The 26,063-nt window shown below is 44.2% G+C and overlaps 1 protein-coding gene across 3 annotated transcripts in view; it reads left to right on the plus strand.

Annotated features, from left to right (window-relative positions):
* Positions 1 to 15,064: 15,064 nt before the first annotated feature.
* Positions 15,065 to 26,063, plus strand: part of Raf1 (Raf-1 proto-oncogene, serine/threonine kinase) — a 52,248-nt gene continuing 41,249 nt past the window's right edge. For 2 of the 3 annotated variants that reach the window (XM_085686895.2, XM_085686897.2), the window contains exon 1: positions 15,065 to 15,203. The gene's annotated coding sequence lies outside the window, so the exon portion shown is untranslated. Of the gene's footprint in view, positions 15,204 to 15,601; positions 15,747 to 26,063 lie in introns of those variants that run through there. The other variant, XM_085686896.2, reaches the window with a different exon arrangement.

A 26,063-nucleotide genomic window follows, 5' to 3' on the forward strand; every position in this document is an offset into this window, starting at 1 on the left:
AATTCCTGGAACTAGAGTTACAGGGAACTGTAAGCTGCCCATGTGGGTGCTCGGAACTGAACCCAGATCCTCTAGAAGAGCAGTAGTCACTGGTAATTCCTGAAATATTCTAGCCCCTAGGTATTACGTTTTTATTCGTTTGGGTTGTTTTTGAGACAAGGTCTGAATATGTACTGCCTATTGACAATCTGGGCTGGAGTCAGCCTCCTGTCTCCATCCCTAGGGTGAGTTCATCTTCTTTGGTGGGTGAGATTGCAGGAGAAGACGTGTAACATCTGTACTCTTGGTTCAGTCAGGGAGGTTTTTGTTCAGAAAGTCTAAAGAGACAAAGTTTGGGGTGTTTCTTCTGTGCACACTCAGGATGACTGGCATCCAAATACAGAAGCTGTACTTCTGTGCTCGCTCAGAAACCACCAGCTCATTTCCTAGAGTTTACATTGGTCTCTCTGTTCGCCCAGCAATGGGTGTATGGAGGTGTTTAGATTTCGCTGGGTTTGGACAGTCATTTCCGGCCCTGTGATGCCCCAGGTATACCATATGCTTACACACTGGTTGACCCATTTGCTGGCTTTCCCTGTCCACGGCTGGCTTACTGTGTGGACTCAGAGGGGTAGGGAGCGTTTCCCTTCCCTTGCAGAAGCATGGATCCTATAAGGACAGGCCCTGACCTTTTTCGTTTCTTTTCCCAATCCCCCTGCCTCCCTCCTCTCCTTCTCTTTATACAATAGGAATTCACTATATAAACCTGGTTGGCCTGGAACTCATGTAGAGTTGGTTGGTTTCAGACTCACAGAGATCTGCCTGCCTCAGCCTCTTGACAACCAATTCTTCACATTCTGGCAAGGAATGTGGTATTTGGTGAAAAATAAATAAATAAGTCACTTCGAGTGAGATCACAGTCTGCCAACCCTAGGTAGCACTAAAAATCACATGGGGGAATGCCGCCCAACGTGTCTCAATGGTAGAGCCCTAGCCTGGCATTCACAAGGTCCTGGCTTCAATTCCCTGATTTGACTCTGTGTCCCCTTCATGAAATATCATGACACTATGTGACCTTGAGGAACTCCCTACTCATCTCCCAACCTCAGTAAACTCATCTGTAAAACGAAGAAGCAAATTCCCACCAGATTGCCTAGCACCACCGCTGTTTAGCGGCAAGTGTCTGGACACTGTGTGCCTTCTCATCAGCTCGTGGCTGTCAGGGGTCCTGAGACTGGGAGAGTCGAACAGGATGTGAGTATGTGGCTGAAGCTCAAGGGCCCTTTGCCTCCCGCTTAGTGTTCTCCCTCAGTTTGAGCTACAGTGAGACCTTTAAAGGTTTAAGGTCACGGGCCTCCCCTCCCCTCCCTAATAGCTGGTGCCTGAGGCCCTGACCTGCACCTCTCCCTGCCTTCCCTGGTCTGAGAGGGTTCAGTGAGGCCAGGCTTTTACAGAATCCACACTGCCTGTCAGCCACTGTTTCCATCACTCTGCATATAAGGCCTCGTGTCTGTCCTGTGAGGTCAAAGCTATTTTTAGCCTCCAGTCCAGGAGAGAGGGAAGGGAGGCATCAAGTCATTGAACACATGACTCAGGGCCACACAGATGGGAAGTGGCAGGGCCTGGACTTAGGCAGCCCAATGTGTGGTGTTGATTGCTGCAACGCACTGCTTACTCCAGGGGAATGCAAGCTTTCTCTTATTTATTTTTGTCAAAATAAATTAATCTTTATTTTTCTGGTAGTTTAAAAAAAAATACGTGTGAGATGGACGTGTTGGTCCATGCTTGTGAGGGAGGAGAGTTACCCCTGTGTAGGTCAGCAGTAGAGCCTACCTGTACTCTCGGCCCTGCTGGAGGCAGGGGAATCAGTAGTTTCAGGCCAGCCTGGGCTATCTGAGACTCTTTCTCAAGGAACGAGAGAATAAATGCAGTGATCTGGAGGGCTGATGCCACCGGCATGGAATCCAAGCTTGGGATCAGGCCAGAGGGTTTGGAATTGTTCAAAATGTAGGGCATACCACCAGGGTCACTATTCATCTGGGGGCAAAGGCCATAGGTGCTGCAGGCTTGGGGCCTGTCCCTGGGAGGCAGAGGATCCTCATGTGCTCATCCACGCGGCCCCACAGTCCCAGCCTGAAACCAACCGCAGTCTCCACCCTCCCAGTAAATAGGCGTCGCTATTCTAAGCGAGGCCTGGGATAAAAATACTCGCTGTGTTCTGCAGGTTTTTTTTTTTTAAGCCATGAAAATAACAGCGCAGTAAGCTGTCTATTTTTGGTTGGTGCCTGTTGGCACGCGTTCAAAGTCACGGCCCAAATGAGATCTGTTTAGAAACAGGTCACTGCACATTTTGTGGGTGTGTTGAGGGGCCTCAGACCTGCACCCCAAGCAGAGGAAAGCCCAGCCTCAGGTCAGGCAGGTTTGAGCATCCATATGTGCCCTGCTCCTGACCAGTCAATTTCTTAGGGGTGAAGGTGCCTCTCAGGCCTGAGGAATTCAACTTCAGGATGAGACTGGGGTGAAGGAATGTTCCCCAACTTCTCTATGAATCAGCTGATCACATGACTGCATAGCAGCCTGGCAGGCGTTCCAGCTGGGGCCCAGTATCTAGTACTGGACTGGGTTTTTCCAGCCTCAGTGGACAAGAGAGGTTCCTGGATGCAGAAAGGATAATCTTTGTTGGAAGGCCTCATGCCTGCCCAGACCTGGCTCTCAGTCTTGGTCCTGGGCTGCCTGGGCTGTGTGATGTAGAAGGTAACTTCACCTCTCTGACCTTTTGCTTTTTTCTTTTGGTAAAATGGAAATAATAAAACCACGCTTAGAACAATGCTGGAGGATTGGCGAAGACAGCATGTTTTAAAGATTCTAGTTCAAACAGGGTGGCTCCCTGGATTCCCGGTTAGATGAGCTGGTGTTTTCTCTCTCTATCTAAACTTTAGGGTCAGCTTGTGGTAAGACTAGTAAATAACAACAACAACAATGGTATGGTATTATGTGCCAGGTATTGTTTTCAATATTTTGCTTATATAAACTTATCTAGTTACCATAGCAACCCAATGAAACAGGCACTGTATTATCCTCCTCTCACACATGGGAAAATTGAGGCTCAGAGGTTAACTGTTTAGTTTGGTGTGGTGCCCTAAGACTGTAATCTCCGTACTTGGGAGGTGAAGATAGGGAGATCAGGGATTCAAGGTCATACTTAGCTATGTAGGGAATTAGAAGCCAGCCTGGGCCACAGGAGACCCTGTCCCAAATAAACAAAAACAAAAAAGAGGTTAACACTTCACCCATCATCATAAGGTAGCAGGTGACAGAACCAGGACTCAAAACCAAAATCACACGTGGCTAACCACACACTATTGGTCCTTTCTTAATTATAGCTGGTTTCTTGACCCTTCCACAACAGAACAAACAGAGTCAGGACAGTTGTAACAACCTAGCACCCTAAAGAGTCTTACGGGGTCAGTCGCACTCTTTGGTTTTAATCTTCTGCGTTTCCCAGGCAAGAATGTACACTAGGACTGGGTGGTGGTGGTGCATACCTTTAATCCCAGAACTCAGGAGGCAGAGTTGACAGAGCTCTATGAGTTCAAGGTCAGCCTGGTCTACAAGAGCTAGTTCCAGGACAACTCTGTTACACAGAGAAACCTTGTCTTGAAAAAAACAAAACAAAACAAAACAAAGCACCAAACCAAAAAAAGCATGCACACCCAGAACAGCAGGATGTAGTGGTACAAGCTTGTAAACTCAGCACTGGGAGGTGGAAGCAGGATGATTAGGAGGAGTTCAAGGCCAGCCTGAGCTACTTGAGACTCAGCATAAAAAGAAGCAAAGGACAAATAGCAATGGAGCTAGAATGATGGATGGCTCAGCAGGTAAGAACTTCTTAGAGGACCTGGGTTTGGCTTCTAGCATGCACATGGTGACTCACAACTGTCTGTAATTCCAGTTACAGGGAATCTGATGCCCTCTTCTGACCTCCTCAGGTACTGCACACATGTGGTGTATACACATACAGGCAAATACACATAGACATAAAAGTAAATGAATAAATAAGCAGCAACAAAAAAGAGTTCTTTAAAGAGATGGACATGGGGGTCAGTAGGAAAGCACTTGCCCAGCTCCTCAGATCAAGGGTTCTACCTCCAGCACTAAAAACACAAATGTTTTATTGACTTTGACTCAGGGGAGGAATGGGTATGACCTCAGGATCTTACAGTGTGTTTTCTCCTATTATGATGATTCCGATATTTTCAGTTTTGAGATTTAAGGCTCCCTTCCGCTTTCATCTATTCATATTGATGACCTTTCCTGTCTGTCACAGCAACGGGCACTGAACTCAGATCTCGAGATGCCAGTACAGAAAGCTCTCTGCCAGTGAGGTACACCTCCAGCCAGTCCTGCTTCCTTTTACTATTTTTTTTCTAGTGGGTTTCTGGTTTCTGACTGATATTTGGAGCTCTTTTTCTATTTAAGGAATGAATTCTTCCTATAGGATTAAACTGCTGTTGCTTTGTTTTCTGAGACAGGGCCTCACTATGTATTCCTGGCTGTGCTAAAAATTCAATATGGCTGCTCTCAAACTTACAAACTTAGAAGAGCTAGAATGCAGTAGCTCACTACCAGAAACTATGCAACTGAGATGAGCACACTGCAGGGGTCAGCACATTCTGGGTGGAATGGATGCGCTTCGAGCTAGGAAAACCTTATTTATTTATTTTCTGAGCATTTGTGTTTTATTTGCATGTATGTCTGTGCATCATGTGTATACCTGGTACCTGAGGAAGTCAGAAGTGTTGGATCCCCTGAAATGGATGATTTCACATCACAAATAAATGATTGTGAGCCCCCATGTGGGTGCTGGGAATTGAATCTGAGTCTTCTGCAAGAGCGACCAATACTCATATCTGATGAGCTATTGTTCCAGCCCTCCAAACCCATTCTTGATTATAATATCTCCCTCCTATGTACGTTGCAATTTTTAAAAATTTGGCTTTTTAAAAATTTCAATTTGGCTTTTGGTTGTATTTAAGATATCTTGAAAGTTAATCTTAAAATTATTTTAATTATGTATGAGTTCAGTACTCCAGAGGTGCAAGCAGGTGGATTTCTGTGAGTTTGAGGCCAGCCTGGTATACTTAAAAAGTTCCAGCCAGTCAGAAAACTATAATTAGACTTTGTCTAAGAAAATTGTTTTTTCATTTTATGTGCATGAGTGTTTTACCTGCATGTTTGTCTGTGTGCTACATGCAAGCCTCATGCCTACAGAGGCCAGAAGATGGTATTAGATCCCCTGGAACTGGAGATACAGATGGTTGAGAACCACCATGTGGGTGCTGGGAATTGAAACTGGGTCCTATGTAGAACACTAGGTACTCTTAACTGCCTCCAGCCCTCAAAATAAATAGAAAAGAAGGAGGAGGAGGAGAAAGAAGACAATGACGATAGTGACCAAAGGTTCAGTGAGTGAAGACACTTGCCTAAGGACCCGAGTTTGATCCCTGAAACTCAGAAGGTGGAAGGAGAGAATCAAGTCACAAGAGTTGTCCTCTGACCTCCACAGACATGCTGACGCACAAAGGCACACTGAGGTGCGTGCACATCCCACGCACACGCACAAATAAATGTACTAATACAATTGTTTTTAATTCCCCAGAACTGGAAATTTAGCTTAGTGGTGGAGTGTGCTTAATCTATGCAAGGCCCTGTGCTTAAATCCCCTGCACAGACCTCTTCAAAACCTCTGCCTTCATGCAGTAATAACTGTCCCAACAAAGTCACCAAGTATGAAACAGCTGACAATGGAAAGGGCAAACCAAAGACCAGAAGAAACGTTTGCTACAAAGAAGTTAACTGTGTTATCACACAAAGTATTTCGCACATATTGATAAGAAAAAATAACCCAGCAATGCTTCAATGGGTGAAGGTCATAAACAGATAAATCCTGAACAGGGAACATGTGCGTGGGAAAATGCTCACTCCCATGAGTAATCAAGACTTACAACTTAAACATGATAAAGAATTTTCCATTTTTTAATCACCAATAGGAAACATTTCTAATATTTTGTGCTGCCAAGTGTCTTGAGATTGGCGGTCTCATTGCTGCTGGTGGCGATTCAGCTCTATGCCTTAAGGAGACAGGTTAGCAACACAGATCAAAGGCCATCAAAAGCTTTATGCCAGTTAGTACAGTTACTCAGCTTTTCTATCTTGTTTCTACACAGAAAAAAAAATCTGAAATATGGACAAGTTATTTGAGAAGGCCGGAGAGGAGCAGCTGTGGGACTCTCAGGAGAAACAGGCCTCTGTGTGTCTTATCACATTTAATTCCCTCTGCCACAGATAAGGAAACCAGAACTCCGTGGGTTAGGTCTTTGTCAAGGTCATAGGAGCTTATAAAAGACCTGGAAGGCCCATCTGGATTAAAAGGGCCAGGGCTCTTGCTGAACCCTGGACCAGCTTTCAGGTCAGCTGATCCATCTGCCTACGATGCTCACAGTGAAGTATTCTAAGATTCTCTCAGTTCCCAGCTTTGAAGGCTCTTTATTGTTTTAAAAAGCAGAAACTAGCAGGCACACTTCATTTGCCCCTCAGCCTTGGGGCTTTCAGCGATCTTTCTTTTGAATTTATTTAGAGTATCTTGGTATTTTCTTTCCTTCTTTTGTTGTGGGGCAACAGTGGTGGTGGTTGTCAGAGGCCAGCCTGTGGGGGCCAGTTCTCTCCTTCCACCACAGAGGTCCCTGGAATCAGACCCAGGTTGACAGCCCTGGCAGCAAGTGTCTTTACCCATTGGTCCTACAATCGTATTCTCTCTCTCTCTCTCTCTCTCTCTCTCTCTCTCTCTTTGTGTGTGTGTGTGTGTGTGTGTGTGTGTGTGTGTGTGTGTGTGTGTATTGCTGGAGACTGAACCCTGGGTCTTACACATGTTAGGGCAAGTGTACTACCACTGGGCTCAGGACCAATTGGGATTTTTTTTAGTCATGCCAAGTTCTAGGAATCAAAACCAAGACTTTGTGTACATTAGACAAGCATTCCAATTGAACTACATTCCTAGCCCGTTCCTCCCTCTTTCTTTCTTAATTTAAAAGTTTTTTTCATTTCTCTTCTCCCTCTCCTTCCCCCTTTCTTTTTAGCCAGGATCTCACTGCATTGCTCAGGATGGCCTTGAACTCCTGATTCTCCCACTTCTGCCTGGCTAGTGCTGAGATTTTAAGCGTATGACAATGTGACACAACATCTAGCCAAAACTTTCATGGTTGGGTTCTTTGTTCAGGCCTGGAATTCTTTTGTTTTCTATTTTGTTGTTGTTATTTGTTTTTTCTTTCTGCACATGAGATGCTGGGCATCTCAGCATCTCCAGCTGCTAGTTCAGCCTATGCCCGCCAGCATGCAGTTCTTGCTCAGCAAATGCCTGTTCCAGTTTAACTTACATAGACAGAAGCAACCCCATTCCTCTAACAGGCTTTCTTTTGGGCCACCAATCAGCTCCCAAATCATGACATGGACACTTAATATTAATTATGAATGCTCAACTTTATTTTATGCTTGTCCCACTAACTCCTATAAGTTAATTTTACCTGTTTCTCTTGTTTTGCCCTGAGACTTTTTACCTTTCTTTCATTCTGTGTGCCCTACCTTCACTGATTTCTCCACGTCTTTCTGTTTGGTGGGTGCCTGGCTGGCTGCCTGGTCCTGGGTGTCTCCCTTTTTCTCCCTCGTTCTCTCCCCTCTTCTCCTACTTATTCTCTCTGCCTGCCAGTGCTGCCTATCCTTCTACTGCCTACCTACTGGTCGGTCAGCTTTTTATCAGACCAATCAGGTGCCTTAGGCAGGCAAGGTGAAACAGCAACACATTGTTACATAATTAAACAAAAGTAACACATCTTTACATTGTTAAATAAATACAGCATAAACAAATATAACTTCTTTGCCTAGTTAAAGTAATATTCCATGACACGCACCCACCTCTAAAAAAACAAGATCTGAAGGAAAAGGGCTTAAGAGTGGCTCAGGGATTAAGAAGTCTTTCCGAGGACCCTGCTCCTTTCCCAGCACCCACATGGCAGCTCACAGCTGCTTATAAATCCAGTCCCAGGGGATCTGTTGCCTTCGGCTAGCCTCCTTGGGCACCAGGGACTCCCATGGTGCAGGAGCATATACATACACATTGAACGTAAATAAATATATCCTTTAAAAAGAAAAGATCCTGGTGGTGGTGGTGCATGCCTTTAATCCCAGCACTCAGGAGGCAGAGGCAGGCGGATCTCTCTGAGTTCGAGGCCAGCCTGGTCTACAAAGCAAGTTCCAGCTCAGCTAGGACTGCTACATAGTGAAATCCTATCTCAAAGGAGAAAAGAAAGAAAGAAAGAAAGAAAGAAAGAAAGAAAGAAAGAAAGGAAAAGAAAGAAAAGAAAGAAAGAAGAAAAGAAAAAAAACCAGTCTACTGGTGCATGTCTGTAATCCCAGAACCTGAGAAGTGGAGAACAGATTCACTATTCAAGGCCTCAGTTTTCTGTATAGCCAGTTGGACTACATGGGTCCTTATCTCAAAAAATCCTCCACCCCTAACCTCCAAAGAAGAAAGTTTGATTGTCTGTGCAATTTTCGCATACATCAACACCAGCGGTTCTCTGTCCTGACTTTCTGGCTTTTGTCCCTGCATGGGAAGAGTCAGTGTGAGCTAATGAGGGAAACCAGCACTGTAGACCTGGATAACAGCGACAGTGGCAGAACTTGAAAGGAAGGTTTTGCCACCCAAAGGCTTAGTCATCCAATGAGCCTTGTTCTGTTAGCATTTTGCTAATAAAAAGAAGTGCAGATTAGGCACCGCCTCAGCGCTACTCATTCCAGGTGCTGAGGGAGGTCTAAGACACGTAGTTCTCCTGCTTTTTTGCAATGCGTGGTATAATTTTTATTGTACTGTATTTTTTTTTCTGGTCTCATGTTTGAATTGTAAGTAGCAGGCATAAAATGATGATGACCATGTACTTTATGTGCTTTTGGTTTGGGCTTTTTTTCCTTTGTGGTGCTCATGTTGAATGGGCACATAACCCTGAGCTCTCCCTTCAGTCCAAGGGCGATGTGGTCAGCCATTATACTCAGCAAAGCAATACTTTAGACTCACAATCTTCCCGTGCAAGTTAAGGACAGTTTTGATACCTTTTTCCTTGTTTTTTTTTTTTTTTTTTTTAAGACAGGTTTTCGTTGTAGCTATCAAGCCTGTCCTGGACTTAGCTCTTGTAGACCAGGCTGGCCTCGAATTCACAGAGTTCTGCCTGCCTCTGCTTCCCGAGTGCTGGGATTAAAGGCATGTGCTACCACCGCCTGGCTAGTTTTGATGCTTTTTAAAAGTTTTTTTGGGGAAGACTGTATTTATTTTTATGTGTATGGGCATATGTATGTGCACCACTGTGTGCAGTGCCCATAGAGGCCAGAAGACGACGTCAAGCCCCCAGAACTGGAGTTACAGTGGATTGTTAACTTCCATGTGGGTGTTGGAATCAAATCCAGGCTCTCTGGAAGAGTAGCAAGGGTATTTAACTGACGAGCTCTCTTCCCAGCCCCTTGCAATGCCTTTTCCAAGATAATGAATTTATTAAGATGCAGTTCATATATATGGCTGACTCTATTTTCCAAAGATGGCTGCAGCCATAGTTCCTGCCACCTAGGACTCAAAGTAACTTCACTTTCCCCATAGAGAGGTGACATCTTTGTTTTCTCTTTTTGATGGTGGGTATGGCTGTGACCATTTTACCCAGCCCAGAGACCGTAGGTGAGTTCGCAAAGAACCAGGCTGCTTCTGCGCTGCATGCTGGCACTCTGCTCTCCCAGGTGACTGTGGTAGGCTTTCCTGCAAGACATACCACACAGCACAGAGGATTGCATGTCCTGGCCCTGGGGGGAATTGATACTAGACCAGACGTCTGCCCCTCCAAACTTCTGCTTTCCTTTTCTTTATTCCCTGCCCTGAGAGGTGATCTCCCACCAGATGATGGTGTGGTGTGCTGCTCCCCAATACACCGTGTTAGCCAGTCACACTCTATGCTCTTGATTGTTCTGCTTGGCCTCTTGCCCTTCTCTCTGGAAAATTCCGACTCATCCTCTGATGAGCCTCGCCCCTGTGGAGGCTTTCCTGACCCACTGTGGCAGAGGCCATCCCTCCCTTCCTCCTCTGGGTGCCCTCACACTCACCTGGTGGGGTAACTGTTTATTTACATGGCTGTCTCTCTCCCAGCACCCAGCCCAGGCAGGGCCCACACTCCAAACTCATTTGTGACTAAAATTAAACTCACTGGAGAGGCAAGATGGCAAGGAAGGGCCAGGGCGTGGGTGTCAGACTGGCTATGACTCTGTCGTCTGTCCTCACCTTGCTAGCTCCATCTCCTCCTGGCTCCTTCTGTCAACATGCTTGCCTTTCTCCAGTCTCCCATCGCGGCCCTTGCACATACCCTTTCAATTGCTCACAGTGCTTTTTCCCTGGCCTCTTTTCATCCTCAGTGCCTATCTGAGCTACCATCTAAGGGAGACCAACCTCACCTCTCCTGAATCCCATCCTCTCATCCGCAGCATCTTCCTCGCCAACTTCAATCTCACAGGCACACGACTCGCTTGTTTGGTGCTATTTTGTTGCCTTAGCCCCCTTGAGGGACTTTGGCCTGCTCATTGCTATGGGCCCAATGCTAACTAACACAGGGCCTGGCATGGCATATACCTGACATTACATACATGTTTAAGACAGGTTTTCTTTATGTACCCTGGGCTGGCCTGAACTTTCAGTTTTCCTGCCTCAGCTTCCTTAGTGTGGGATTATAGGTTTGCACGATCATGGCTGGATTTTACATGGATCTTTAACTGAATGAGGCAAGGACAAATGAAGGGGGCCAGATCTCTACCCTACATTTACCATCTTCATCCTTGCATTCATTATTTATAGTCTCTAAAGGATCCTCACTTGAAAATGAGGCCTTTCAACGGCCGTGTGTTGGAGAGTATGGGAAAATGAATGATAAATGACAAGGCTTATGAAAGACAGATACTATTTTCTTTTTCTTTTGTCTCAAAAATAACTTTTTGTATTAAATTTCTCAGTTTTATGTGTATGGTCCCTAAGAAGGTCAAAAGTGGGTGTTGGATCCCCTAGAACTGAAGTTATGGATGGTTATGATCCACCATGTAGGTACAGGGAAAAGAGTTCAGATCCTTTCCAAGAACAGCAAACGCTCTTTACCACTGAGCCAGCTCTCCAGACCCTCAAAAATGTGCTTTTGTTACCAGGCTTAAAGCTTGAAGCATCTTCTAAAAGAAATTTTACTGAGCTATAAAAAATAAGAAAAGTATACCTATCAGTTTTCACATCTATACACAGTGTTGCCACTTCTGAAGCTGGGAACATTCTAACAGTGGCCAAGTCTGCTTCTGCCTTTGCTCTCACCTTCTGTGACATCTTCATTCTTTCCCTCCTGACACCACTTATTCAAACTGTTTACCAGTCCCTGCCCCACCCCCACCCCAGAGCCTCTTGTGTGTCTTTCCTAACTAACTCTAGCATGCCTACCAACAAGCTTGGTCTTCAGGGTGGGGACATGCAACCCAGCAGGGTGCAGAGTGTTTCCCCAAACCCCACTCTTAGATATCTCCTCCAGAAAATAAAAAAGGAGAACTTGGGGGATGGTTCAGTGGCTAAGGCATGTGCTTCTCATGCACAGGAACTGAGTTCTACTCCTAGTACCCATCTATACAACTCCCATTGGGCGGCTCACACCACCTGTCAATCTGGTTCCAAGGAATTCAACGTCCTCTTCTAGATCCCAGGGACACCTGCACTGACATGTACATGCTGCCCCTCTTGGTGTACACACGTAATTAAAAATATTAAACAAAACAAGTAGCCAGAAGCATTCCTTTAATTCTAGCACTTCAGAGGCAGAGGCTGATAAATCGCTAGGAGTTCCAGGTTGGCTAGGTTTACACAGTGAGGTCCAGGCCTGCCAGGGCCACAAAGTGAAAGCTTGTCTCAAAAACCAAATCAAAACCAAGTCAAACCAAGAAAATAAAGGAACCTAAACATATATTGTAATGATTACTAATGACTGCCAACTTTACAGGCTCCAGGGGTTCTCAACCTGTGAGTTGTGACCCCTCAAGGGGTCATCTAAGATCACTGGAAAACACATTAAAGTTAGTAACAGTAGCAAGATTACAGTTATTAAGTAGAAAAAAAATAGTTTTATGCTTGGGGGTCACCACAACCCGAGGAACTGTACTAAGGGGTTGAAGCATTAGGAAGTTTGAGGACCACCGCTCCGGAATCATCTAGGAGGCACATCTCTGGGACTGTCTGGGAGGGAGTGTCTAGAGTGGGTTAACGGATGTTGGAAAATCCATTCTAAAAGTGACAGCATTTCATGTTGGGTGTGGGGGGGTCTCAGACTGAATAAAAATAAACAAAAAGTGAGGGCTGGGTGGTGGTGGCGCACACTTTTAATCCCAGCACTCAGGAGGCAGAGGCAGGTGGATCTCTGTGAGTTCGAGGCCAGCCCAGGCTACAGAGGGAGTTCCAGGACACCAGGGGCTGTTACAGAGAGCCTTTGCCTTAGAACCAACAGTGATCAGGGGCTTGCCTTCACCTGTATTCTGACTGTGGTCAGGACACAACCAGCAGCCAGAGCTTTCCCACCACAATGGACTGTGTCCTTGAACTGTCAGCCAAAATAAGCCCTTCCTTTCTTTTATTATTACTATTTTTATCTATTTATATGTAAGAACGTTTTGCTTGCATGAATATCTATGCATTATGTGTCTGGTGCCCAAAGATATCAGAAAAAAGGCATCGGATCCTCTGCAACTGAACTTACGGGTGGTTGTGACCATCTTGAGGGTGTTGAGAATTGAACCTGAGTCCTCTGCAAGAGCAGCTGGTGCTCTAACCACTGGACTGTCTCTTCAGGTCTCTTCCTTTCTTACCCTGTATTTGTTCAGTATTTCGTCACAGAAACCAGAAAAGTAACCAATACAATAGTCGAAAGATGGAAAAGCCTAAATACCCACGGTTCTCCCAGGTACAGAAGATCTGGTATAAACTTATGATGAAAGAGTTTAACACTAAAGATGAATGAAGCGTTGGCACACATGTAACACAGATGAACTTGAAAACAGACTAAGTGAAAGAATTAAGTCTTAAAAGGCCTCACACGCTATAAATATCCATGCACATAAGATAACCTAGAAAAAGTTAAGTCTGTAGTAGCAAAATGAATATTGGTGGTTGTCACTGGGTGGGAGCCTTGTGAGACATTGCTTAGTGGGCAGTTTTATTTCAGAGTAATGAAAATGTTTTGGAACTAAAGTTGTGGTCACACAACACCATGAATATACTAGATGCCAATAGATGTTTACTTAGAAATGGTTATTTAAAAAATATTGTATAATGTTTGTTTGTAAGTGTGGCCGCAGGTTGCACATGTACCACAGGGTACTCAAGGTCAGACGACAACTCTTGGGAGTCTGCTCTCTCCTTCCATTGTTAGTTTCAATGGTGAGAATAATACCACTACCGCAATTTGAACCCAATTTGAGGCAAGCTTGATTTTTAATGGGGTGTACCCAGGAGCTAGCTGGCCAGCGACTGCCTCCTAAGTTGGGTTAAAGGCAGCAGCTCCCAATCCACCTTTTGGGCCCCTTATAAGGAGTAAAGTCAGGCATAGTTTTACAAAAGGGAGACCATGGTGCAATAAAAAAAAACACTTAAAAAAATATATGATTACCCACCATGTGATTAGGAACGGTCAGGGTCACGGTGTTCTCAAAAAAAAAAAAAAATCAAGGTCATGGGTTAGGGAAGGTCAGGTTCCAGAAACTGAGCTACTGAAGTCCCACAGTAAATAGAAACCTATTTTTAATAATATAGCATAATAGCTATAAATAGCTGGTGCCTTTAAAATGGAGTTAGGCAGGTTCCTCATCATTCAGGGCTCAGAGGACTTAATTCAGATCATCAGGTTTTATTCTGCAAACATTTTACTCTCTGAGAGCCACCTCGCAGGTCACAAAATGGCTACTTTGGAAACAGTTACAAAGAGGCAGGAGAAGAGAGGCGGAGGCCAGGTCCGGATTAAAAGTGAGTCCCTATTTCAAGGGGAACAAAGAGAGAGGGGAGAAAGAGGAGAGAGAGAGAGAGAAAGAGAGAGAGAGAGAGAGAGAGAGAGAGAGAGAGAGAGAGAGAGAGAGAAAATAACGTTGACGATGTCACAGTGCCCTCCAGGTGTCTACCTAACCAGACTGTACGAAGGCGCACCGTGGGCCATACCGGCCCATCAATCAAAAGATCTATCTTCTTGCCATTTTTTTTTTTTTTTTTGGAGACAGAGTCCCATGTAGTTCAGCATGAACGTGAACTCCTGATTCTCTTGCCTTCACTTCCCAAACGCTGGGGCTACGATGTGTAACACCAAACTTTTAGTTTTTGGTCAATCCGATGAACGACAGTAAAACCTCGATTTACAAATGCGGAACCCGAGGTTTAATACAGTATGAGGGTTTTCCCACAAAACCCGTAAGCCGCCATTCTCCACGGGTGTCAACTTCGGAGAGGAAGCGCTCAAGCTGGGCTCCGTGCCGAGTGTCACCAGGCTCGTCTGGTCCTCCGAGGGCCTAGCGGGTGGCCGGACCCGGGCAGCGACCACGACCACTCGCCTCTGGCCAGACGCCGTCACCCATAGACACCCCAGGCTCAGCCCCGAAATGGCGGCCGCGGTATCGCGAGGCCACGCCCCCGGAGGCGGGGCCACGTTCCAGGCCCGAGCGATAGATCCCCGAGCCAAGTTTCAAACGGACACCCGAGCTCGAGAGCTCGCGCAGAGGCGGTGGAGCCCGCGGCGCCGCAGGTCGCGAAGACGAGCGTCGAGCGCAGGGCTCGCTCGCCGGGGCGGCCGGAGAGCGTCTTCATTGCGGGTGCTTGCGCCGCCATCTTAGATGGCGGGAGTTAGAACCGAGCGAGCTTGAGGCGGGAAGACTTCTCTGCCGCTCTCCGCGGGCCCTCGGACGGGCCAGCTGGCCGGGCTTTGGGGCGCGTGCCCTGAGGCGCGGGGCGCTAGTGCAGCGATGCGGGGCCTGCCCGGGGCCCCGTCCCCCGGACTGGGGACGCGCCGAATGTGACCGCATCCCCTTCGTTCAACCTCCGCCGCCGCCGCACGACGGGACCTGGCGTGGCCCGGCTCCCTCAGGTAGGCCGCGGAGCTGACTGCGCGACTGAGGGGCGAAGGACCCGGCAGGCCGCTGTCACCCGGGTGGCGGGCCGGGCGCGGGCCGAGTGTCATGGCCGGCGAGCCAGTTTCCACACCCCTGCTCAGATTTCCCAGTGTTTTTCGGAAACGTGCCAGCGCCACCCCGGTGCCCAGCGCGCATTCCTCATATTTTGGCAATGGGGGAAAAATCCGCCCAGAGCTGCCCGGTGCCTGTGTTGTCACTGGGATGGGCTTGTTCTTTTTCTCTCGAGCTGCATAAGTGGGGGGAGCCCGGCCTTGCACCTCCTCTCGGGCTGCTTCGCTCAAGTGACACCCTTTTAGGGAAGACGAGGGAATCGAGGAAGGCAGCGAGAAACGGGTCAGTGCCCCGCCACTAAGGCGTGGGGACTTGGTCCGGGCTTCCTAATGGGAGGCCCAGGATGCTCGAGATCGGGAGCCGGGATGCCTTTTGTGTGAGTCGACAGCCGTCCAGGCTCTGCAGAGCCAGTGGATGCAGAGAGAGGAGTTGGAACATCACGGGAGGCGAGTCGACCGTGTTCATTCATTGTTCTCTCTCCGGGGCCCAGGGTGTGCCTCTGGTTTTCATTCTTTGTTAGTGGGTGGACTTTGGGATCTCGTCGGGACCTGGGGAGGGGGTCGGGTCTGTGTAGAGAACGGGGAATGAATTCAGGGCACGTCTGGATGCCTGCATTGCGTCCTGTGGGGTCTGTGGAGACGCTGCCCCCGGTGCTCTGGCTCCCGGGGCGTGAAAACAATGCGCAGTGATAAGGGTTGGTTTCTCAAGTGTTACTTGGGATTTAGAACAGTTAAGTGCGCACGGAGGGTAGAGAAGCCCCGATGTTCCTTGCTTGCTTCTCGCCGAGTTTGGAAGAACTTTGTTCGCTAGGTGAGGCAGAGGGGAGGGCATTGTCAGCGGAGGGATCAGCTGGCTACAAGGCGCGCAGGGGCATGGCCTCCAGGAGTTGGGATGAGTTTGGGGAGCAGCTAGTAAATGTGGGGTGCAGGAACGAGCTAGTGAGACATCAGGGTCCAAAAGAAAAGCTGATAGCTTGTGAAGGGTCAGTGTGATGGATGGTGGTGAACTAGTTCATTTAGTTTGTATTAATTAGCTTCATGTTGCTAATTTTTAACTGTTGGCTACTTTGCCCTCTCCCCCAATGGTAGTGAAGTTGATACAATTGAAAAGATTTACTTTGTTAAGTCTAGCTAACCAGTTTTAGTATTTGATACAAAATGTTTAGTGCTTGTTCACTTGGTTAATGGATTGGACTCCTAGTTCGAGATATTCTTGCAAGTTTTTCTAAGGTTATACGTGCATGTAAAAAATGTTGACTTCATAAACGTAGTATTCTTTCCTAATTCTGGGTTTTAAATCTCTGCTGAACATGTAAAACATGTTCCTAAACATACAAAATTGGCAGATTATGGAAAGCACCTGAAAAAGTATAGCATGAAAGTATTTTTAATTAACCCTATTTATACAGTGCAGTGTTTTCTTTGGACCGAGTCCCCAGGTTGCAGGCATTGTGAAAATCTCCAACCCAATGAACATTATTCTTAAATGGCTACTTCGATTAAGGCTTATGCTGAAGTGGCTACTCATATATAAAGAGACTTCAGGGGCAGTTTCAAAACCTTTGGTGTTGTGTACCACTGAAAACCACTGAAATTCTTTGGACTTGTTTTACTCTTATCTCTTCAAGGGCTAAGTAAGCTGTTTAAAATCCAGCAGCAATTTGACCTAGCTGATACTTGGAAAAATAAACCTGCTGATGTTTCTGTTCTGAAGGCTTATCATCAGGTCTGCAGGTCTGTGATTGTGCCCTGAAGTGGGATCAGGCAGCTTTGTTAAGGTCTCCTCAATAGTAGAAAAGACCTTGTGTGCCTGTGAAGTAGGCTTGACTGAAAGGCTTTTGAATGCAGTTGAAGGGATTTGCCCTAGTAGAAAAAGGACTGAGAACTGTATTAAAACCTTTCATTTATGACAGAAAGTATCCAAAACATACGAATGCTATTGCCTTACAACTACTCTGAACCCAGTTACTTTAGCCTCACAGCACTTTTGCTCTGAATATTAAACAACTTCACACCTTTGGAAGTAATTAAAATGTAACTATAATGCTAACTTCAAATTGCTCTTTTAGGAAGTCTGTTAATAAATGTATGATTACTTAATGTTTAAATTTCAGACAAAACTTTGTTAGTCACCTACTTCTTAAAAATTGGGAAAAATATTACATGAGAGAATGCTTTGGTATAATAGTAATAATCCTGATCTTGGGAGGAGCTTGTTAGCCAAGCAGCATGCCGTAATGTTGACTTGCAGAAGAGAATTTAAATACTGTTTCCAAAAGACAGTGAACAAATGGAACAGTGAAGGGTTTATGAAATCATAAAACCAAGCTTTGACTCGAAAATTTTGTTGTGTCATTTTTCTAAAGTTATATATAGACCATAAAAATCAGTTTCCCACCTCTGAAAAAAAATCAGGAATATTGGGTTCTTTTTGTTGTTGTTGTTGTTTTCCTTTTAGTTTTTTCGAGACAGGGTTTCTCTGGTTAGCCCTGGCTGTCCTGGAACTCACTCTGTAGACCAGGCTGATCTCAAACTCACTGAGATCCGCCTGTCTCTGCCCCCTCAATGCCGGGGATTAAAGATGTGCTCCACTACTGCCTGGCTATTTTTTTTTTTTAAAGGCAGGTTCTCACTGTGTAACCCTTGGATGTAGCTCACTATGTAGACCAGGTTGGCTTTTAACTCAACAGAGATCTGCCTGATTCTGCCTCCGTTGTGCTGAGATTAAAGGAGTAGGTTGTTTAGGAAGAGGTTGTTGAGGGTTTTTTTTTTCTGTTTTGTGCACATATAGATGAAGTTGCTAATTGTTCATCCAGTGGGTTCAAAATATAACACTAAATATTTATGTCAAGATTTCATTGATAATAATGAGATCTAAACTATGTCTGTAATCTTATAATAATAATGTCTGAGTGTTTTAGTTTGGCCTTCAAAGTTGTGAGTAAAAAGTCCTTAATTACACATTAAAATTGACACCTTTACTTTTTGTAGTGTTTGAGTCATTCTGTTACTTATTTGCTCCCAGAATTATTTGTATAGCTCTCAGTGACTTAATTTTATTTTTTTAACTGTACATGTATGGGTATTTTGCCTGCATTTATGTCTGTGAACAAGGTATGTGCCTGGTGTCTTGGAGGTCAGAAGAGGGTATTATCACCTGGAACTGAGGTTACAGACAGTTGTGCGCCAGCATGTGGGTGGATGCTGGGAACTGAACCTAGGTCTTTTGCAAGAACAGCCAGTACCCTTAACTGCTGAGTCATTTCTCCAGCCCCTTAGTGGTTTTTGTTGTGGTGATTGGCTTTTTTTTTTTAATTGTACCTATATTTTTGTGTGGCTGAGTGTATAGTGTGTAGTGTCAGTGGAGGTCAGAAGAGGGCATCAGATCCTCTGGAGTTTGAATTACAAATAGTTGTGAGCCATCGTGTGGGTTCTGGAAACCAAACCAGATTTTCCGCAAGAGCAGAAAGCACTCTTAACTGATGAGCCATTGTTCCAGTCCACTTGTTTTTTTAGATACATATTCTCAGGGCTGGAGAGATGGCTCAGTGGTGAAGAGCACTTGTGGCTCTTGCAGAGGACTCAGGTTTGAGTCTAAGCACCCATGTGGGGCCTCACAACTGTCTGTAATTCCAGTTCCAGAATATCTGACACCCTCTTCTGTTCTCGTGGGCACCAGGCACCACATGGTTCCCAGACATATAACAGGTCAAACACCCATACACACAAAATAAAAATAAATTAAATGCAGGCTTGTATTAAATACATGTATCTAGCCAAGGCTGGCCTCAAATTTGTGATCCTCCTGCTTCAGCCAGGAGATTGGGGATTACAGTTGTCTGCTGCAACACCTAGTGAATTTCAGATGTTTGACCTCTGAAATTACTCCCAGAATCTCAGTTTAGCTGAAGAAAATTGTCAAGTGGATGGTATTTCTTTGTTATTTAGCTTGGCACAGGCTATTTGAAGTTTTTTTTAATTGCTCACAGTATGTTAATTAGCATCACATTCCAATCAGTATACATAGTATATTTTGAAGAACACTTGACACGGTTTTATTTTTAGACTAGGTTTTAAAGGATTTAGCTGGGTGGGGAATTAACAATCCTAAAGAGCTATTTTAGAATTTGCAAATCCTTGTGATTTAGCAATGTTTACATTTTTGGATAACAAATGGGAAACAGCAGGCAATGAGAATGTTTTAAGTGAACTCTTGTATGGCACATTCCTTCAGAGAAGTGTTGTGATCTGTGCTGTGTAGTATCATCTGAACCTTTTTTTTTTTTTTTGAGACAGGGTCTCTCTCCACGGCGCTGTTTGTCCTGGAACTCGTTATGTAGACCCTGAACTCACAGGTCTGCCTGCCTCTGCCTCCCAAGTGCTGGGATTAAAGGTGTGCAGGCTTCATTTTCTTCTAACTATTATATATAATTTATTGTCATCCAATAGCAAGAGTAAGCATACTGACTAGATGAGTCAAGATGTTTGCCTCTCTGTTTCTTTTCAAACTACAATGAAGTATAAGTTCTCTGATTTCCTTGACTTTCTATATGGAGACTTGATGTTTGGGCAAAACATCTTTTTTTTTTTTTTTTCCTGTTTTTCTGGGTACAGTGCTGAGGATTAAATCTAGGGCTTTAAGTGGACTAGGCAAACTCTGTCATTAACACTGCCAGTCTCTTTGGCTTTCTTCAACCCAGTATATCAGTGTTGGGAGAGTCAGAGTGGTTAATAGTTATATCCATGATGACTTTTTGTCTCGTGTTTATTGTTTTTAGACAGGCTAGCCCTCAATCTTATTGCCTAAGCCTTCTGGGTGTTGGGATTATAGGCATGTAAATCATACCTGGCTTTTATTATTTCTTTGAGAATTTCATGTATGTTTTGATTGTATTCACCCCTTTCTCCAACTCTTCCCAGATCCACCTCTCCTTCTCTACCCATCCAACTTTGTGTCATTTTTTTTTCCCTTTTTTTAATCACCGGGTGGTTGTGCATGTCTTCAATTTCAGTACTCAGAGGCAAAGACAGGTGGACCACTGCGTTTCAGGATAGCCTGGTCTTCAGAGCAAATTCCAGGACAGCCTTGTCTATACAGAGAAACCCTGTCTCAAAAACCAAACCAAACTAACCCAAACAAAAAAACAAACAAAAACAAAACAATCTTTCAAGACCAATTTGTGCTGCCCAAATATTTTTGGGTGTGTGGTCTTCTACTGGAGAATGGTTGATTCACCCAGGCCTACACTCTTTCAGAAAACTTTCTCCCTTTCCTAGTAGCTGACAATTGCCAATAGCTCCCCAGCTAGGGGTGGGATTGTGTGCTCAATTCCTTTCTCCATGGTGGGATTTATTTGATCTGGCTTGAGTTTGCAAAGGTTTTGTACATATTGTCCCAACTTTGTGAGTTCTAATGTGCAACTGCCCTGTCGTGTCCAGAAGATGGTTTCCTTGTAGTCATCCATTGCCTCTGGCACTTAGACTGTTTGCTGCCCCCCTGTTCCTCAATCATCCTTGAACCTTGGAGGTGTAGTATGTGTGTTCCCTTTAGGACTGAGCATTCTGCAGTCTCTGCGCGCATCTTGGCCAGTTGTAGGTCATTGTAAATCACTGTGATCACTGCAAATAAAAGCTTCTCAGATGAGAATTGAGAGATAGATACATTGCTTTATGGGTGAAACAATAAATCACTAGGAATCAGTTTATACTGTGTTCATTTAGCAGCATAATAGTAGTAAATTTTCCCCTAGGGTCTATAATCTATCTAATCATAAGGTTCTTGGTTTGATAATGGTATCAGGTATTGGTTTTATACTGTGGATTGTGATTTAAATCCAATCAGAAAGTTGGTAACTCACATGCTGTTTGTGCCACCATTGCACAGTGTGCTGCACGTCTTGCTTGCCAAGGCTGCTCATTATTGTAGCTGTGTATGATTGATGATTGTTTTTCTCCTTCAGTACCATGCATAGCACCCTCCAGCCCTTTGAAAGCTAGCCAATAGGGATGAAGCTTCTAGCTCCATATCATCTTGATTTTGCCATATCTTATGGCTCAAGTATATGGTGTCTTCAGCAGTAAGTTCTCACTTTCAAGTTCTAGAGGATATCCAAGAGCAATGACAATATCCTATAGTGTTTGGGGGTGGGAGGTTCTGTGGGCCCTCATTAGCTGACAGTTCCAAAACAAGTAACCTTTTCTGGCCCTGGGATTTTTATTTTTATTTTTTATTAGTTAACTTCTGGTGTCTATTAGGGACATTTAACACATATTCTCCATTTTTTTTCTCTCTCTCTGTAGATATAGATATTTTAGAAAATTCCTATAGTACTAACTAGGTCTTTTCTGAAAGGTCTTTCCCATGTTTCAGGCCTTTCCCATGTTTCCTTCTCTACCCTGTTCTCTGTTTAACCCTTCCTGTTTCATTATTCTCTTTTAAGTCTTTATTCCCTTGAACTTGCTGTGCATCCAAGAATGGCCTTGAGCTTCTGATCTTCCTCTACCTTTCAATTGCTGGGATTACAGATTTGAGCCCTCACACCCAGTTTATGTGGTGCTAAGGATCAAACCCAGGACCTTCTACCCCAAATTTAAAAGTCATTTTTTTTTTTTGTCTTGTTTTTCAAGACAGAGTTTCTCTGTGTAGTTTTGGAGCCTGTCCTGGAACTCACTCTGCAGACCAGACTGGTCTTGAACTCACTTCGTCTGCCTCTGCCTCCTGAGTACTGGGATTAAAGGTGTGTGCTACCACCGCCTGGCTAAAAGTCATTTTTTAAAAATATTTATTTGTTATGTATACAATATTCTGTCTGTGTGTGTATGCCTGCAGGCTAGAAGAGGGCACCAGATCCCATCACAGATGGTTGTGAGCCACCATATGGTTGCTGGGAATTGAACTCAGGACCTTTGGAAGAGCAGGCAATGCTCTTAACCTCTGAGCCATCTCTTCAGCCCCTAAAAGTCATTTTAAATTAAATTTATTTATTTAATTAAAAAATTTAGATTTATTTATTTTTGCATGTATTAACATTTTACCTGCAGGCATGTATGTGTACCATGCATGTTCCTGTTGAATTCTCTGGAACTGGAGTTATGGATGAACCCATAACAACCCAACTATGTATGTGCTGTCAATTGAACCTGGGTTCTTTGTAAGAACATTAAAGGCTCTTTACTATGGAGTCATCTCTTTAGCTGCTAAATTTGAAAAATTTTGAAACAGGGTTTTACATAGTCCACAGGACTTTGAGTTTACTGCATAGCCAACTCTAACTTTGATCTAATCCTACTTCAGCCTCCTACATGCAAAGATTACAGATATTTGTTATCATCCTACTAAAAGTTGTCATTGTTATTATTTTAAGATTTAGTTACTTGCATGCATGTGCCTGTGAGAGTATATGCATGTGTATACAGATGCCTAAAGAGTCCCAGAATCATTGGATCCCCCTGGAGCTGGAGTTATAGGTAGTTGTTGGCTGACACAGATGCTGGGATTGACTCAGGTTAATGCTAAGTACTCTTAATCATTTACCCATCCCTCTAACACACATGAATGAAGGTCAGAGGAAGGAATCTATTCTTTCCTTCAATGTGAGTCCTGGGAATTGAACTTAGATCATCAGGCAAGCACCCTTAACCACTGAACCACTTGCTAGCCCTAAAAGCTGTTTTTTAAAGTACCTCGTAGGTGCAGGCACTCACTGAGAAGGGTACAGGGTGATGAATGCAAGTTTTTTTTTTTTTTGGTTGTTGTTTGTTTTATTCCCCCCTCCCCCCTTCAGAGATTCTCTGTAGCTTTGGGGCCTATTCTGGAACTTGCTCTGTAAACCTATCTGCTTGCCTCTGCCTCCCTAGTGCTTGGATTAAAGGTGTACACCACCATCACCCTGGGAATGCAAGTTTTTACCTTGAAGGGTTTTGTCTGGTGGAGGAGATTAACAGAATTTACTGTTTGTTCTTGCTCCTCTGAGAGTCACTCCCTGACCTTTTGCTCCTGTTACTGTTATTTACCATCCTTAATCTTCTGCATTCTTTCTGTGGCCTCTTGTTTAGCCACTTGTGAGCTCCTCATCTTGTTAGACAATAAACTCCAATGGCTGATTTCAGCTTCATGTTTGTTTATTGATATTTGTGAGGAAACAATTTTATTTGAGAGCCTGAAGGTTGTGTGAGAATGTGAATTTAAATCCCAACACCTACTTGCTGTTTCACAGTTATATTTGTCACAGGACAATTTGCAGGAGTACATTTTCTTGCCAGGTGGGTCCCCAGTATCAAACTGAGGTCATCAGATATTGTGGCAAATGCCTTTATCTGCTGAGCCATGTACTGACCAATTTTTTTTGTTTTTTTTTCTCCCCCCCCCCCTTTTTTTTTTGTTTTGAGACAGGGTATCTCTGTAGCTCTGGCTGTTCTGAAACTCCTGTAGGCCAAGTCATGTTTTGTTTTTAAAACAAGGTCTTGTTAAGAAATCACAGGCTGAATTCACAGTCACTTTCATGTCTTAGTCTCTTGAGTGCTGGGATTCTAAGTATTATGCCATCATGCCTACCAACACTAAATTTGTATGTGAATTTTTTGAGACATTATCTCTGGTTGGTCTGCAACTCTGTGTAGCTGAGGATGACCTGAATTCCTAATCCTCTGGCCTCTACCTTTGGAGTGTTGGGATTTCCCATGTTACATTATAGTTACATTATAGTTCTGTTGATTTATGTACTCTGTGGTGAGGAAGAATGTCATGATGGTGGGACCATATGGGAGAGGCTACTGAATTTGTGATAGACAGGAAACAGAAAGAGGGGCCCTGAGGATGATACAGCTCCTAAGGATGTGCCCTTGGTGACCTACTCCTTAAAGTTAAAAGAATCTCTCAAAAGAACATCACTAGCTGTGAACCAAACTTTCACTAAAGAGCCTTTCAGCCAAGGCAGAAGCATAATTCATATCCAAACCATTACAGTTTCTTTCTTTTCCTTCAAACTGACACAAAGTTCTGACTAAGTAGTCCAGGCTGGCCTCAAACTCTCAATTTCAAACTCTCCTTCTTTCCTCAGCATCCTGAGTTCTAGGATTACAAGTATGATATGATAGCACCTTCATGAGAAAGGCAAAACAATTTTTTTAAAAAACACATTATTATGTAGGACAGTTTGCAGGAGGCAGTTTTCTTATTTTATGATGTTGAACCTGGGGACTAAACTTGGGTTGTCAGACTTGGCAGCAAGTTCGTTTACTCGTAGAGCCATCTTGCTGGCTCAGATTGTGCAGTGCAGACAAGACTGGCTTTAAACTCAGAGATCTACTGAGCACTGGAACTAAAGGTGTGCATTACCACATCCTGGCAAAAGGATAATTGCCCCCACTCACCCTTCAGGTTTTTTAGATAGGGTTTCTCTGTGTAACCTTGGTTGGCCTGGAACTCTGAGATCCACCTGCCTCTGCCTTCTAAATGCTGGGATTAAAAGTATGCACCACACTACCCAGCTGTTTTTTATTTTTATTTTATTTTTCGTTTTTCAAGACAGGGTTTCTCTTTGTAATCTTGGCTGTCCTGGAACTTCCTCTGTAGACTAGGCTGGCCTCGAACCCACAAAGTCCACCTGCCTCTGCCTCCCAAGTGCTGGGATTAAAGGCATGTGTCACCACTGCCTGGCAAAAAGGCTAATTTTTTGAACTACTTATTGTGTATGTAAGGTTTGCCGCAAAAATTTATAATTTTTATGTGAAATACAGTGTGACACAAAATTAAGTCGTTAGTGTTCCCATGTGGTGAGCTTCAAGCAAGATGAGATAACAGTCGCTTTTGCTGCTTCTCCTTCTCTTCAGACATAGTCATTTTAGCTCCTTACTGTAGGTACCAGACTTAGCATCTCTATACTTTATTTTCATATTGTATAGTTTGATATTGTGTTAATGTTGTACTTAGTAAATGGATTGTTCATTTAAAAATGATCAGTTACGCTGGATGGTGGTGACACATGCCTTTTACCTTTAATCCCGACACTTGGGAGGCAGAGACAGGTGGATCTCTTGAGTTTGAGGCCAGCCTAATCTACAGAGGGATTTCCAGGACAACCAGGGCTACACAGAGAAACCCTGTCTTGAAAAACAAAACAAAACTATTTGTTACTACCTAAATAAATGAAGAAGTAATGACTGATTTGGAGCTGAGTTAAAAACAATTCAAAGAAAACCAGACATTGGGCTGTACCCTTGATAATCAATCCTAATTGATTCTGAGACAGAAGGATCACTAGTTCAAGATCAGCCTGACCTACATAGTGAGACCCTAGATGAGCCAGCTAACCAGCTAACCAAAACAATTAAAAAGATTTAAAGAGGATAATGAAAAACTCATTGTCTGGTGAGAGTTAAAATGAAATTGGTCCCAGGCATTTTTCATTGTGGAAACGATTGTTTCTGAACTAGTTCATTCTCAGTTTGTATTTTAAAATCAATCATACTTTAAAACAATAAAATCTACTTCTGGTACTTGAGTAGCTCATACTTGCTAACATTTAGAAGGATAGAGTGGTTCATTTCTTTATGCAAGTCTGTGTTGTCCAGTCATCTGATGAAGTCACCAGTTTGTGGCCAGAAATTGAGAAAGAGAGATGAGGAAACTCAAAATATTGACACATACTGACCACTTTGCAGTACAGGAGACTGCCCTTTTGGACTGGTTGGGAAACTGTAGCATAAGCCTTGTGCAAACTAGACCATTGCTATTTTCTAGCTGAGGTGATGAGATGAGGATCA

The sequence above is a fragment of the Myodes glareolus genome, chromosome 3 (genome assembly GCF_982192425.1).
Source record: "Myodes glareolus chromosome 3, mMyoGla1.1, whole genome shotgun sequence".
NCBI classification, from domain to species: Eukaryota; Metazoa; Chordata; class Mammalia; order Rodentia; family Cricetidae; genus Myodes; species Myodes glareolus.